The sequence below is a fragment of the Gigantopelta aegis genome, chromosome 6 (assembly GCF_016097555.1).
Source record: "Gigantopelta aegis isolate Gae_Host chromosome 6, Gae_host_genome, whole genome shotgun sequence".
NCBI lineage: Eukaryota > Metazoa > Mollusca > Gastropoda > Neomphalida > Peltospiridae > Gigantopelta > Gigantopelta aegis.
This window is the reverse complement of record NC_054704.1, coordinates 14,618,192-14,633,794: the sequence shown is the minus strand read 5'-3', so window position 1 is coordinate 14,633,794 and position 15,603 is coordinate 14,618,192. Positions and strand designations below refer to the sequence as shown.

The window sequence follows — 15,603 nt, the reverse complement described above, 5'->3', positions numbered from 1 at the left end:
CCCTCCACCCAGGTGTTCCATCAGACCTGGTTAATTAAATAGCTGACAAGTTGGTATTTCAGATACTCTAGCTAAATAACCAATTCTACAAAGCGTGGAGAAAAATTGAAGTGAATGGGGGGGGGGGGGGGGGGGGGGGGGGAAGATACTTAATTTCATGAAGTTTCAAATATGTTTATTCATTTAATTATTGTCCATATGTTAAAAGTATATACTCCTAACATCAAATGCAAAACTTTGTGTTTATTTTGTGTAGGGTTTTTAAAGTTTATTTTTCATGTGTAAGATCATACATATTAAAAGATTTATGTCATCTCTTGATAAAGGTGACTTGCTCACAAAGACCATGTTCTTGATCCCTTTGGATTAAAGAATCAAGCCTGTTTATAGACTTTAGATTTATTCACTGTTTATAATCTAGAATTACATCCACTGGGGAAGTGCATGAGACCATGTTACCCCCATCACACAGCTCTTTTTCCCCCACCACCTTTTATGTTTTACTTTCTACAATACAATTCTGACAGTACGACCCACCCCCACCCCCACCCCCCACCCCCACCCCTCTCACCTCCACTGAAAATATAAAATCCTGCCAATGCATTACAACTTTATATAATATATTCATATTTTTTCATTTGGAGATAAAACAGTCATTATTAATAGATTTTAAACTACTAAATGGAAATTTGTTTTATTTAGATTGTTTTAAAAGGTCAAAAGTCAAAGCAGCAAATTTAAAATTAAACCACAGAAAACAGGACTTACTTCCCTTTGTCCACAGATGGATGAAAGTTCAATTCATTACTAGTTTGTAACTACCTGAATTTCAAATACTTCCGGCCTTGGTGACATAGTGGTTTAGTCTGGCCTTAAATTAGGTGCTTGGTTCAAATCCCAGTACTGGCTTGTACCAAATTTTAACAGGTCATCAGGGAGGTTTAACACCAAAAACTATTACACCAACTCCTTTCAGACCACGCACTAACTACTAACTATTAACCCTCATCTTGGACAGACAGCCCAGATACTTTAGGTAAGCAAAGGATAGTGGGCTTATACCGACCTCAGTAGCATCTTGGTTAATCCATCGGATATAAGGCTGGTAGGTACTGGGTTTGCAGCCCGGTTCCGGCTCCCACCCAGATCAAGTTTTAATGATTCAATGGGTCGGTGTAAGACCACTACAACTTTACCGCTGGGCCATGTCTCGCCCCCCCCCCCCCCCCCTGATATTATATAAAGAACAAAGGTAATTTGAGATGTTAACAAAATATGTTGTATATCTTTAGATGAAATGATAGTTATGGTGCTAACAAGGAAAATAATTTGTTGCAGTTAAAACATGTGACAGTAATTTGAAATAAGAATTTACATTATCAATGGCATCATGCAGTTTCTCTTACTTGTCTGGATTTTTTATTTTTTATTTTATTTATTTATTTTTGTTTTTTGGTGGCTATCTACAGAAAGTAACTTGCGTCATTCTCTATCAAACATGTTTTCGGTCAAAAGGTTGTGTAGATATACATGGTGTTTTTCTGTTATGCAATAAATGTTTTATTTGGAATCTAATGAGGCTTAACAAAATGGAAAGGAACGCAGATAGTGCACAAACTATGCTGAACTAAATATATCTACAGCAGATGATAAATCTGCCCTTAGCATTTCCCCAATTCTTCTAGTGGCATTGGTTTTAAATTTTACACATGGTCTCATTCAATACCATACGTTACCACTACAGTAAAACTATTCTGAAATAAATTTAAATAAAATACAGACATTACCTTGAAATATTTTTAAGGGAATAATTAATTGCTTCCCTAACTTGGATTATAGAGTCATTTAAGATATGACCATATCGAGCATTGATATTTAATCCTTTTGTAACTTCCCTTAAATGGTTAAAGTTAAAAGTTTGTTTAATTACATCACTGGAGCACATTAATTTATTAATAATCTGGCTAGTGGATGTCAAATATTTGGTATGTTTAACATGTAGACTGTTATAGAGAGGAAACCAACTTTGTTTTTCCAGTGGTAGAAAGGGATCGTTTATATACACCATCCCATAGACAGGATAGCACATACCACAGCCTTGATATACCAATCATGGATCACTGGCTGGAAGGAGAAGTAGCCCAATGGGTCCAACAACAGGGATCGATCTTAGACTGACCATGCCTCAAGCAAGCATTTTACCTCTGGGCTACATTCTGCCCCTTAAACAGTGAGGTGTGAAGATACTGCAAGTTGACAATACACATTTCTACTGCAAGTTGACAATACACATTTCTACTGCAAGTTGACAATACACATTTCTACTGCAAGTTGACAATACACATTTCTACTGCAAGTTGACAATACACATTTCTACTGCAAGTTGACAATACACATTTCTACTGCAAGTTGACAATACACATTTCTACTGCAAGTTGACAATACACATTTCTACTTATTTACAACAATGACCCCCTACCCTGATAAATACACTAACAACATCGGCAATAATCTACCATCAAATTCAACTCCTCTGATTATACACCAGGTTATCATTATGTTATAACTTTTATTCACAGCCAAGCACCCCTACCGAACTCTGTCCTGAAAACTACTCTACACCAGCAACACATGGTAATTAATCCGCCCTGGAAATCCACTCCTTGTGGCTGGCACCGGATTTTTACAAGTTGGAAAGCAATCTTTGAGAAATGGCCTCCTGGTGTTGTTGACATGATTGTAAAGTCATTACAGCCCTAATTTACTTTTAAGGCAGTGCAGGCATTCCCCTGCTGAGTGTGATGTGCTTACAGCATCGTACACACAAGGGATCCCCAGACTGGGCCAGACATTTGTAACACATCAGAGAGGACACTGTCATTTTAAAGCCACAAGTCGCACTCATCCCTTAGGCCCGATAAAAGTATGTTTCGCAGACTGCAGTCCGAAATTAGATTATTTCGCTCAGTAATTAATACACTGGGGACTCTGCTGGGTTTTCCCATTAAATGCCAAATTAAAAATTTAATATTTATTACAGTTTAAATGTCAAATGGTTCAAATGTAAGTAGTGCTATATATTCTAATAGTGTTTAGTACAGGAAGTATTAAAAAACTAAATCTGGGTTTTGCTATATTTTAGATAAAACTTATATTTAAGATGGAAGTTTTGTTTTTGTTTTTTATAACCTCTTTTTTAAATTAATTTTCCAAAAAGTATGTAGTTAAGTTGCAGATAAAACAAATCAATGTTACTACTAACAAATGTTTTTTTTTAAATTTATTTAAACAAAAGCAGAAAAGTGTTAAAAGATTCTTAAATTTATAAAGACAAAAAAATCCAAGATGGCTATCTTATGCTATAACTCATTTAACTTATTTGATGATATGCTCCAGCTTTCCTTAAACATCTTAACAAATTAAACAGGTACATCAAAAGGCCGTGGTATGTGCTATCCTGTCTATGGGATGGTGCATATAAAAGATCCCTTGCTGCTAATCGAAAAGAGTAGCCCATGAAGTGACGACAGTGGGTTTCCTCCCTCAATATCTGTGTGGTCCTTAACCATATGTCCGACGCCATATAACCGTAAATAAAATGTGTTGAGAGCATTGTTAAATAAAACGTTTCCTTCGTAACAAATTAATTTTAAATTTGGTAACGGTTTCAAAGATATCTTTTAGTCACATCTTGTATTTCTAATTACGGTAACTGAAGTTGTTATTTAAGCCATTAATCAACATTATTATAATAATCATAAATAATGTAACTGGTATACAGTGAAACCTCTCAAGACGACCCTGTGTAAACCAGACTTCCCTCAAAACAGGACCTTTTACAGAGTTTACAGAATACAGTTAAACCAGATCGGTCTTAAAATCAGACATTTGTCTTGGTCTCAAGGGTGTCCAGTTTAGAGGGTGTCACTGTAATACCTCACCTCCAACCGCTCCCTTTCATTTACCAAGCATTTAGCCAGCAGCAGCCGTGTTAGTCTTCGAGAGATTACACAGCCTCATTTCTGTCCTTTTATGGCCATCAGCAGTCTCAATATTACTGCTTTTAATGTGTGTGAAAACAGATCAACAGATAATGAAGATAGCCCATTATTAGTATCTAGTGACAAAAACATCCAACAAGGGAGGGATTAACACACAGAATACCTAATCTGCAGACATTTACACACAACCATCAACAGAAGTAAATACAGTGAGTATATGCTGTACATTGGACATTAAAGGGACATTCGTGAATTTGCTGCAATTTTTAAGATGTTATTGACTAACAGATACTTTTTAACGATCGTAATTACATACCAAATATATTTTTCTGCAAAAAAATATTAGTGGCTGTATTTCTTTTTTTAATCTGATCGTTCTAATATTTGTACTAGGTTAAATTTCAGTTTATTTCCTGAAATATTTTTTTTTCATACGTATGAAATTATTTGAAGACAAAATCCAGTTTGGGCTTCTTACAAATATTAAGTCAACCAGAAACACATTGAATATACAGACACTGGTATTCTAAACAAGAAAATATATTTAATATGTAAGTTTAATAGTAGAAATATTTTATTAGTCTGAAACATCTTACAATGGAGCAAACTCAGGAATATTCCTTTAATGCTTTCATCCTCTCATTTGGTTAGGCTTCCTGTATACCAAAGCATTGCTATTGCTTAACATTCCAAAATCAAAGTGATATATAGCAGTGTTTCATGCTTCCATAAGGAAGTATACATTTAAAGAAGTATACAAAGTTGTTTTTTAATTTTTATTTAAGAAAAAAAGCGCCATATCATGGCATTTACATGATTTAAGGATTATCATTGGTGGTTATGAATCAAACCAGCCTTTTCATGGTGTGCTGTACAGTAATGATTTGTAGCAAACATTCAAGTGACAAAACAGTAACAAATTGTATCTGCATCACTTTCAATAAGGAAGCTCCTTGTGATAAACTGCAAGCTCTTGACCAAGTGGATAAATCAGTTATTATAGGCCTCATACTGTGTGTTGTGTCAGTGATATATAGGTCAGTGCTTAGTCAGAAGAGTTTTAATAGACATTTTTCCACAAATAATACAGCAAGGATTTTCATATTCTTCATTTGGTGACAGTCATAAACCAGCAAGTATTTTGGAATTCAGTACACACATTAGGGTCTCTAATGCATAATAAAAGACAGAATGTAGAAGAAAGGAAGGAAGGAAGGAAATGTTTTATTTAACAATGCACTTAACACATTTTATTTATGGTTATATGGCATCAGACATATGGTTAAGGACCACACAGATATAGAGAGAGGAAACCCACTGTCGCCACTTCATGAACTAATCTTTTCGATTAGCAGCAAGGAATTTTTTATATGCACCATCCCACGCGAGGATAGTACATACCACTGCCTTTGTTACACCAGTTTTGGAGCACTGGCTGGAACGAGAAATAGCCCAATGGGTCCACAAATGGGTATCGATCATAGACCGACTGCACATTAAGCGAAGACAGAATATAGAAAAGAATCACAGGAACTACTGATTGGGTGGGGGTGAGCTGAACTACAGATCTGTGCTGGGGTGTCATTAAACATTCATTCATTCATTCATTCATTCATTCCTGAAAGACAATGTTTAAGAACATCACAGCACAAAAACTATACATTGTCTATTGGGTGATCCTAAAAGACAGGCAATAGTTTGATATATGTACACACAAAAGACCTAAGGGCTCCAAAATGCCTTGCATAATACCTAAAAATATCTCCCAAAATTTTCTCGGTTGTTACATGTAGTAATCACGGAGGCTATCAGCCGAGAGTCAACAAGGCAACATGTCACATTCATCGCTGTTTAGAAGAGCTTGATAAAAACTGTAGTCAGTTCAAAACAAGTATATAACATTTAATGGTTCTTATGCCACTCCATCTAGGCAAGAAGCTGTAATCATTGGTCAGCAAGATTGCTTTCGGAAAGAATGAGGTGAAGATAATAGGCCAAATATCTGTCAATGGGCTAAAACACCCAGATAAACAGCAATTAATACCCGATACAAGTATTCTAAGTTAAGCTGTGTGCTGTAGGTAAGAATCCACTGAACAGGGCAGTGGCAGACTGGTTACTCTCACCCAGAGGGGGGTCGGAATAAATTTGGTCATTTAACCCTTAGCCTAATAAAGGAGTCTTAGTGGAATGGCTTAATGGGTGTGAACAGGATACTTAACATGTCCCCTGGAACTTGCTGAGCAAGCCAAATTGAGATGACTTCTTGGTGATCATTCAGTTTTGTCACAACTACTTGTTCAGTCTTTCATCTGTATTATGACTATTGGGGTAATGGTCATCAAGTCATTTATTTATACGATTCCAAACAAAAGATTAAACTCTCCACTTAAAACAATTTAATCTGAGTTAATCTGAAGTTAATGAACCAGCTGTACCAGAAGAATACTATATGTGAAAAAAAAGCCTTTATTTATTGAAGATTAAAAGATAAAGATAAAAACTTTATAATGCATATAAACATTTCACATACAGAACTAGATGAATGTTTTATCTATGGGGAGTGGCTGTCCTAACGACTCTGCCCAACACCCTTTCAACTCAGCCTTGGGCAGCGATATGTTTTTAATATCGCAATACAGTTTTGTCATTCAGATTTATATGTAAAAAAACACCCCTTATAATATTTATATTATAAATTTTCAAGGCAAATATTGTTGAATAGAGTCAAGTGTCTTTTGCATTCAAAGCAAGATGGGTGGAACTGGGTGTGTAATGCAAACAAATGTATAAAAACATTGTATTCATCTAACATGTATGAAAATATATTAAAACCTACATTCTGTTTATGGCTTCAGTATCCACAGCTATTTGAAGGGATAGGACTAGGTGTGACTTTAAAGTTCTATTTAATGGCTCCGATATCTATTGTCAACAAAAGCCACCACCCATCCGGACAAAGTGATGAGAATTTGGTAATGCACTTTAACTGAACTACTAAGGAGAAGAAAACACCATTATCAGACTGTTGATGCATGAGAAAAGTACCGAATATGTTCCTTTTGAAGTCACAACACTGTGAATTCTGCAACAGCTTGAAATGTGTGTCCCTAATTCAAATCTAATTGACTTACTGGCTCTTTCTATCCCACTCGGGTAGTATTACCACTGGCTGGGTTGGGATTAGTCACAAACAAATGCTTACGATACTGATGGATTTCTGCGTGTGTGCCACAGGTGGCTGTAAATGGGTAGACTATGTTCCCATTATTGAGAAGTGAATTGACAGGAAGGCCGTGGACTGAATATATACTCGTGAACTTATTCACAACAAGTCACACACACACATACACACACAAGTCCAATGGGTGACAGGACTGCCTAGCTACATATTTGAGTAGGAGCAGTTTTGTTGTCCCGTTGTCATGGCATTACAACAAAACTAGTAGCTGGGTGGTCAAGTAATAAATGGGAATTGGTACGAATTTGGAACAGCTTGGTGCATTCCTGCCTCTGTTGATAAGTTCAAGTTCAGCTCTTAAAAAACATGGTGTCGATCAAAACTCTGTGCTAAACTATCCGCTTTCTTCAATAAAAATGTACGGTGAAGAAAGGAATGTCTGTTTAATGACACCTCAGCATATTTTAAACAGTTATTGTGATCCTAAGGTCTATCACTGGTAAACGACTCAGCTATATCCTTCCCCACTAAATAGAAATGGTCATTGATGGTGAATGTACATTTTTAGAAAGAGCAAAATAAATTTTCTTGGGTTTTTTTGTGTTGTTTTGGGGGGGTTTGTGTTTTGGACACTGTGAGTGAGTAGCCAACCGCATATTGCACCATCTCTGTTGCCAAAAAAAGGGATGGCTGTCATACACATACAAATCCCCATTTATTATTATTATTATTTTATTTATTTTGTTGTTGTTTTTGGGGGGGGGGGGGGGGGGGGGGGGGGGGGGTCCTGGGCTGTCTGGCCAGGACAGTGGGTTAGTTGTTAGTTGTCAGTAGTTAGTGAGTGAGAAGTTAGTATAGTGGTCTTACACCTACCCACTGAGTCATTAAAACTTGCTCTGGGTGGGAGATGGTACCAGGCTGTGAACCCAGTACCTACCAGCCTTATGTCTGATGGCTTAACCACAACACCACCAAGGTCAGTGATGACGCTGTAACTTCAAGCTTGTCATTACTATAACTATGACCAAAGTTTGGGCAGCACCCTTAGCACAAGACAGTACTTATTTACCTCTTGTATTCAGACCACCACGAGAGCTAGTACACGCCATCAGGCACAGACAAGGTTACCTATATAAATAAGTAAAATATAAGAAAGGTCAAATTCCCAGATATTCTTCATTCCTGTAGCCATTTTTTAACAAAGTTTAATCATATCACTTTGCAGAACGCACAATGCACAAAATGGTTATAAATAACCAGCATTGTTTATTACTACAATTATGTTATTTAAACATGAAAGCCGATGTTATCTCGTGTGTGTCAAATTACTTTATCACTGAGAATAAAGCGAGAAAAACACCAAACTTATACTAGTCTCTTTATAAGACTGCTGATTTAGTCACAATGTCAAATTACAAACATAATTATGACGCTACCATCAGTGAAGGATCAAGGGGTGAGTATCGTGTTATATTCATTTACAAAATGTGACTCCCTGTGACTCCCTGCCCTTCGAAGTAAACAATCTTTGGATTTTGTGATTTTATAGAGTGAACAGAGCAAAACCTAGTACATATATAAAGGGAACCTTACATACATCAGAATTTTATTCTAAATTATGTAACACAGTACAAATTGACCTGAATTAAGCAGTCACCTATCTTAAAAGGTCATCTTCTGGTGTTCCTTTTGGTGACTGCTTAACACAGGTTTGACAGTAATGGCTTTGAAAATTAGTTACGGAACATTGATTGAGTTAGTAACCAACCCAGCCTGAAAGATATCCTCTTGATTCAGTGGTTTCGCATATCACCTAACATGTATTATTTCACGTCAAGTGTTCTGTGGTCCTACTAACCCCACCCTGGATATCTCCATGACACACTATAGTAGGGATGTATCTGCTGTAAACTGTCTAGCCAAACACTAACCCCACCCTGGATATCTCCATGACACACTATAGTAGGGATGTATCTGCTGTAAACTGTCTAGCCAAAAGATAGTTTATTCATTCTATGCATAGCTCAAAATAGGCTCAATCCACCAACCCCACCATGAATCTTCCCGCCCTGAATCTACCCACTAAACACCTAGTAGGAAATTACTTCCTGGTAACTTTTTAATCTTTAAAAAAAGAAAAAAAGAAGATTTCCAACATGTTTTAACAAATCGTGTGAAGGTTGGAAACTAAGCATGTTTTAATAAAGCGTGTGAGAGTTAGAAAATGAACTGATGACACTGGAGATAACATACTAATAAAGTGCTGAAAGACAGGGCCGACTACCTGTGTGTTAGTACAGACCACACCTCGACATGTAGCAACTTGTCCCTTATCGACAATTTATCTCACAAGTGAAACACAGCAGCACCCTATCTCCAGTGCTTAATACCAGGGTCTTTTCACGGCACACATACCAACATGTCACCGGGCAGTCAGAAATCAAAATCAAACTGTCACATGTCTAACAGCCTGGGCTCTGCCGGCTCCCCAGGTAGCAATCCAGGGGGGTGTCTCGTGGACTGTGACATTAGCACTGCCCTGTCCATCAGTCAATGGCAAGTAAAGAGAAACACAAGAAAACAAAGCCCCATGGAGTCAATATGTTTTTTTTCTCTACATCAACTGAATGAACTTGAATTATCAGCAATGGACAAGAGAGAGTCAAGTCTTGATCTCAATGTGGTATTCATGACAGACACACCTACAGTTTGATTTTTCTCCGTTACACCTGTCAAGTGGTGTAAACTTGCCATCAAATCAAGCATGAGGGACGATCTTTATCATGCTGGTTCAGATTTTACACAAGCTTTAGACTCATCGCCATCCAGTTGTTATAACACAAAGTACCAAAGAAAGACTTCACCAAACCTTAACCCAAAACCAAGTGCAAAATTCTGTATGACGGAAAGCTTATAACTTAATTTTGTCCTTTCCCATAACCATCTATTAATAAAGAATACACATCCATTTTCATATCCAGTCTGAACTCTAGCACATGCCAAATTTCTTACAACCCAGAAATTCACCCCCAAAATTAAGTTGTCTTGCATGTTATTAGAATGTAGAAAGCCCATACAATTTTTCAAGGATATTCTAATCACAGAGTTACTAGCTTTGAACAAGAGAAAAAATCATAACCTTGTGCTGGGTATTGATCCTAAAACCTCTTTAAACCGTAACTTTACATAGACCAATAAGCTGTATGCAAATACTCCACATAATGTATGCAAATGTATGACTTACAGTACTAAGTGTACAAGTTCATTAAATAGCTGACAGACAATTAATGCTAATAATTGCAATACACTTCCACTTTATTTATAGGCGTCCCGATAATGGACACATACGCACGTACAGTGGCAAAACAAGGACTAGTGTGAATAGACCTTTACTACAACCGACCAACAAGAATTTGCATTTAGACATCTACTTTGTGAAAGCCTCAGAAAAACAATTACAGACTGTGAATGCAGGATCAGCCCAAACACAATGGTTTCATGGTCGTCATCAGGCAAAACATGTCCCAGGAAAGCAGTTCAAGCCGTCCCATGGAGACAGATAGTGCAGACCAGCGTCCTAACAAACATGCATACTAAGCAAGGGCCGGCATTCTGAGGGCTGCCAGAATGCCACGAGGAGTGTTATCTGGTAATTAGTTGTAATGTCTCACAGGAAGCCGAGTGGTCAGCCGGCCAGTAATAACAGGAGCCGATGCCGCGACATTCATGATGCCACACGACATACACTGGGAAGATGGTGGATAATTAACAGTTGTGCTGGTGTCTCGACAGACTAAACCTGCAATGCATCAAGGAGAAGATGCATGATCAGTGTTCCTCTCCTGACTTCAGCCAGCCTTACCTGGGAGGTTGAACCTCGGCACTTGGTCAATCAGCACCAACCCTGACAGTCTGACCCTCGGTGCTGATGAATACTTAATTCACTTCAGCTGTCCGCTGCTACGACATAATAATTAGAAATGTTACTGAGCCTGTTTCTTGTATCTTATGACCATATTGTAGTCTTCTAACCATGCCCCATCAAATCAGCTTCTTTAAGTGAGAGTAAGTCTAGTTTGTTATTTTTTTAAAGTGCTTCTCTTTTTTTTTTTAGCAAATCTAATTTTTCCTTCAGGGGGTGGGGTTGGACATAGCCCAGTTGTAAAACTTCTTTGAGTGATTGTGGTTTTTTTAAAGTAAATATGCATTCTTTAAATCTAAATATTAAAATAGTTATCATATCCAAAATCATACATCTGCACAAGACAGAGTGAATAATATACTTCACAAGGTTGTGATTCCTCTCAAGATTCACATTATACGGTGTTTTGTCAAAGCCCAAGGTGATACATCCTTCCTACATTGTAAGAGTGTTTCATCAATATATCATCTACCACACCACCACAGTAGAACAATGTCACATATTCACTACCAGTAGTACTTTATATGAAAAAAACTTTAAAGTTTATTTTGTTTCACAACACCACTAGAGCACATTGATTTATTAATCATCGGCTATTGGATGTCAAACATTTGGTAATTTTATCATATAGTCTCAAACAGAAAACCTGCTATGTTTTGCCATTTGTAGCAAGAGGTCTTTTATATGCCCCATCGCAGACAGGATAGCACATACCATGACCATTGATATGCTAGTTATGGTGCAGCAGCTGGAAGTAGAAATGGCCCAACGGACTCAATGACAAAACTAAATTAATAAAGTAACAAAAATGACTCCACAGACAATCAATATTCTTGCATAAATGTTATTCAAGATGAAAACCTATCCTTAGAATGAAAAATTGGTGGATTCTGGAGTCTTTGTTACTCAATTTTTTTCAAGGCATAAAACCAACAAAGGTGACATTTAAACTAATCCATATTATTAACATAATAATATTCAAGACTTCAGACATTTCAGAAATCATGTCCGCCTATTAGGCTCTATGCAAATGCTATATATGCCATTATGTACCTTAAACAGTCTTCAGTAATACAACTATTAAAATAAGACTTAATTTAAATGAAATACACAGAACTAAATGACTAGCAGTCACGTCTATGTTACAGGTCAAGACCGTGACCACCAGGAAGATATTATTTGCCAACGACCAATGAAACATGAACAGGATCAATTGCGAGTGATTTTCCATAAACTGGGCAGTTATAGTTTTCCTCAAGCACCATACATCTTTATCTAAAGTGCACTTTACACACAAATGTAGCTCAGTACTGGCTCTGCATAACTGAGTAAATCTATAGCATTTAATGTGAAACATAAACCTGTCTTTAAGTGGTCTGCCCTGCTAGACTTCTACGTCAGAAGCTTCCTTAGGTAGGTCTTAATAATTGATGCAGAGTGCACACCAAGTATATTGTGTGCTTCAGTGATAAAAACAGTTGGTACAGTGAACTCTTTCTGCAGTGACTTCTGTCAAGGGAAGAATTCAGGAAATAATAATATAATAAATGCTTTATTTAATGAGGACAATATATAGCAAGAGCTAATCTTCCCTGAAGCCATTGGTTGAACATGTTTGACACTTATTCAAAGGAAAGGGATATCTGTTTTGACACTTCGGCAGTTTGTTTAACCAGCAGGCGTTATGAGCCTCACATGGTAATTTTGACACTTGGTTATGAGCCCGACATGGTCATTTTGACACTTGGGTCTCATTATGAGCCCGACTTAGTAATTTTGACACTTGGTCTCGGTTATGAGCCTGACTTAGTAATTTTGACACTTGTTCTCATTATGAGCCTGACATAGTAATTTTGACATTTGATCTCGTTATGAGCCTGATATGGTCAGTTTGACATTTGGTCTCGTTATGAGCCTGACATGATAATTTTGACACTTGATCCTGTGTTAAACACAGCCACAGAGGCTATACTTCCATGTCAGCAGCAAGGGGTCTTTAGTAGACACAAGAGAGTGCATGCCATGTTTTTTTAATATGTAACTAATGAAGCACTGGTTGGAATAGAATATTTAAAAACAAAGTGTACGTTGGCAAGATTCGAAACTACGGTACCAACTGCATGGCATTTGACAGTCCACAACCATAATAGCTTGGCCACCAGGGCCTTAAACTTATAAAACGTTTAGACTCAAATCTCTAATGCCATCACACAGATACACATTATATGTCATTACCATGGTGTTAAAGTATCAGACTCTACTGAATAGACCTCTTGAGTCTGTACACAAAAATAGATGCCTAAGATTAGATTAGATTAGAATAGATGTTTAATGACACCCCAACATGGATGCCCAATTAAACATTGTCGAGAATGCATACTGACAAACATTCAGTTTGAAAGTAGTTCAACAGTTCTGTATTAGTATTCAACATTTTTTAAATTGCAATGGGCTAATGATGCACTGTGGGAAAATAAGTTATTGTGTCCACGGATTGATCCTATAACCATTTTAAAACATCAACAATTTCAAAGATGTCAAATATGATTATGATTTTAGGATTTCAACGTATTCTTATTTCTACATACATAAAAAGGCCAACCCTAAACCGTTAATCTTACTCCCATGCCCACCCTCTCCTAACACCCATTTATAACACAAAATCAGTACTTTCAAAATTATGATTACTGTGCAAGGAAAAATAGAAATATGCATAAAAGAATTTAATTTCCTCAGGGCAAGAAATGCATTTGAGTTGTCAGTTCTATTTTCAGTGTCTCAACTCACATGCAAGATAAAAGACTAAATCTGAGAAAGCACATTCTATGGACCAACATGATCAGGAGAACATCAATTTCCTCTATGATGGAACAGCACTGGATCCAGGCACCAGCTGTTCAATATAATATTAAACTATTACCACACTAACTGGTACAAATGGTCTAGATCAGCAGTTAGATATAAAAACCAAATCTTGATTTGGGTGAGTGGGTAGGAGTCACTGTTTAATTCATATTTCCCATTTCTGATCTAAAAATAATATCTTTCACAATGAAGTCAATTTGAGCATGAAATGATTTCACTTTTTTAAAACTTGATTTTCTTGCTTACATCCAATTAAGGTAGAGGCACTCTGTTTTGGGCCCACGCACCAGCTATCTGGGCTGTCTGTCTAGGACGTACATGTACGTGTGTGTGTGTGTGTGTGTGCGTGTGCGTGTGCGTGTGTGTGTGCATGCGTGCATGTGTGTTAGTGGTTAAAGAGAAGTTGATAAGTGGTCTTATACATCACCATTAAAACTCACCGAGTGTGAGCCTATAATCACCTATAATTATAAACATTATACACAAATAATGGCTCAATGTAAATGTTATGTGGCACCAAATGATTATTTTATGCATCATAAGGGAGAACTGGTTGGATTGGAAAACACCTCAATAGGTCCACTCTGGGGAATTAATCCTATAGTCTATCACACCTCAGGTGGATGCTGTGCTACTAAGCCACATCTGAGATATTAAATTTAATATGAAAGCAAAGCACCACCCATCACACACCTAATGTGACTGAAATAGTTGCCAGGCTGGAAAAACTAGTTGGTAAGCCTAGCAGCTATGTGCTAGCTGTCATATCTAAATCATTTACCAGTATCTGAGAATAACTGCTCACATTATGGTAACCCAAGAATGACTCCTTCATTTTCAATAGCTTTGTGATTGAGAGTGAAATATTTCAAATTAGTTATAGTGCAATATACATTTATTGTTTGATAAATCTCGCTAAACAGCTTAATAATTGCCCTCTCATCTGCTGCTAGAAAAATATTCAGACCACTGGGGCTTGAAGGTGTTCATAAAAAATGTTTAATGGCTAGATGAAATGGAGTCAACAGATAACAATTTAGCCTGTCATATCAACAAATACAAAGAAAATCCACCAATGTCAATAAAGATTATAGCACTGAGTTTAGTTTTCTTTCATTGCTAGCTGCTGTGATATAACATCAGATCTAATTCCAACAATAGTCTACATTTACTAGGCTGGCTGCATTTGAAAACACGCCTTATATTATCTACAGTTTAGTTGACATAAAACTCACAACAAAAGGTATAAATTTAACATGTGAAAACTTAACATTTAACTTGATTTTCATGCTTACAATGTATATCCAATTAAGATTGAAGCACAATGTCTTGAAAATACACCTCAACTATCTGGGGCCGTCTTTCCAGTACATAGGTTGTTGGATGTTAAATACACCTCAACTATCTGGGGCTGTCTTTCCAGTACATAGGTTGTTGGATGTTAAATACACCTCAACTATCTGGGGCCGTCTTTCCAGTACATAGGTTGTTGGATGTTAATTGCTATCAACAACTGAGGATGCTTTTTGTTCATAATAATTTGTGATAATAAATCTGAAAAATTCAGATGGTTATGATACTATGAAATGAAATGACATTTGCCGATTTGAAAAGCATGAAAAATAACTCAAAAT

General features: G+C 36.9%; 1 protein-coding gene across 2 annotated transcripts in view; it reads right to left on the bottom strand.

Annotated features, from left to right (window-relative positions):
• LOC121375294 (serine/threonine-protein kinase par-1-like) overlaps nucleotides 1–15,603 on the bottom strand; it is a 297,248-nt gene that overhangs the window by 105,772 nt on the left and 175,873 nt on the right. The gene's annotated exons all lie outside the window — the stretch shown is intronic.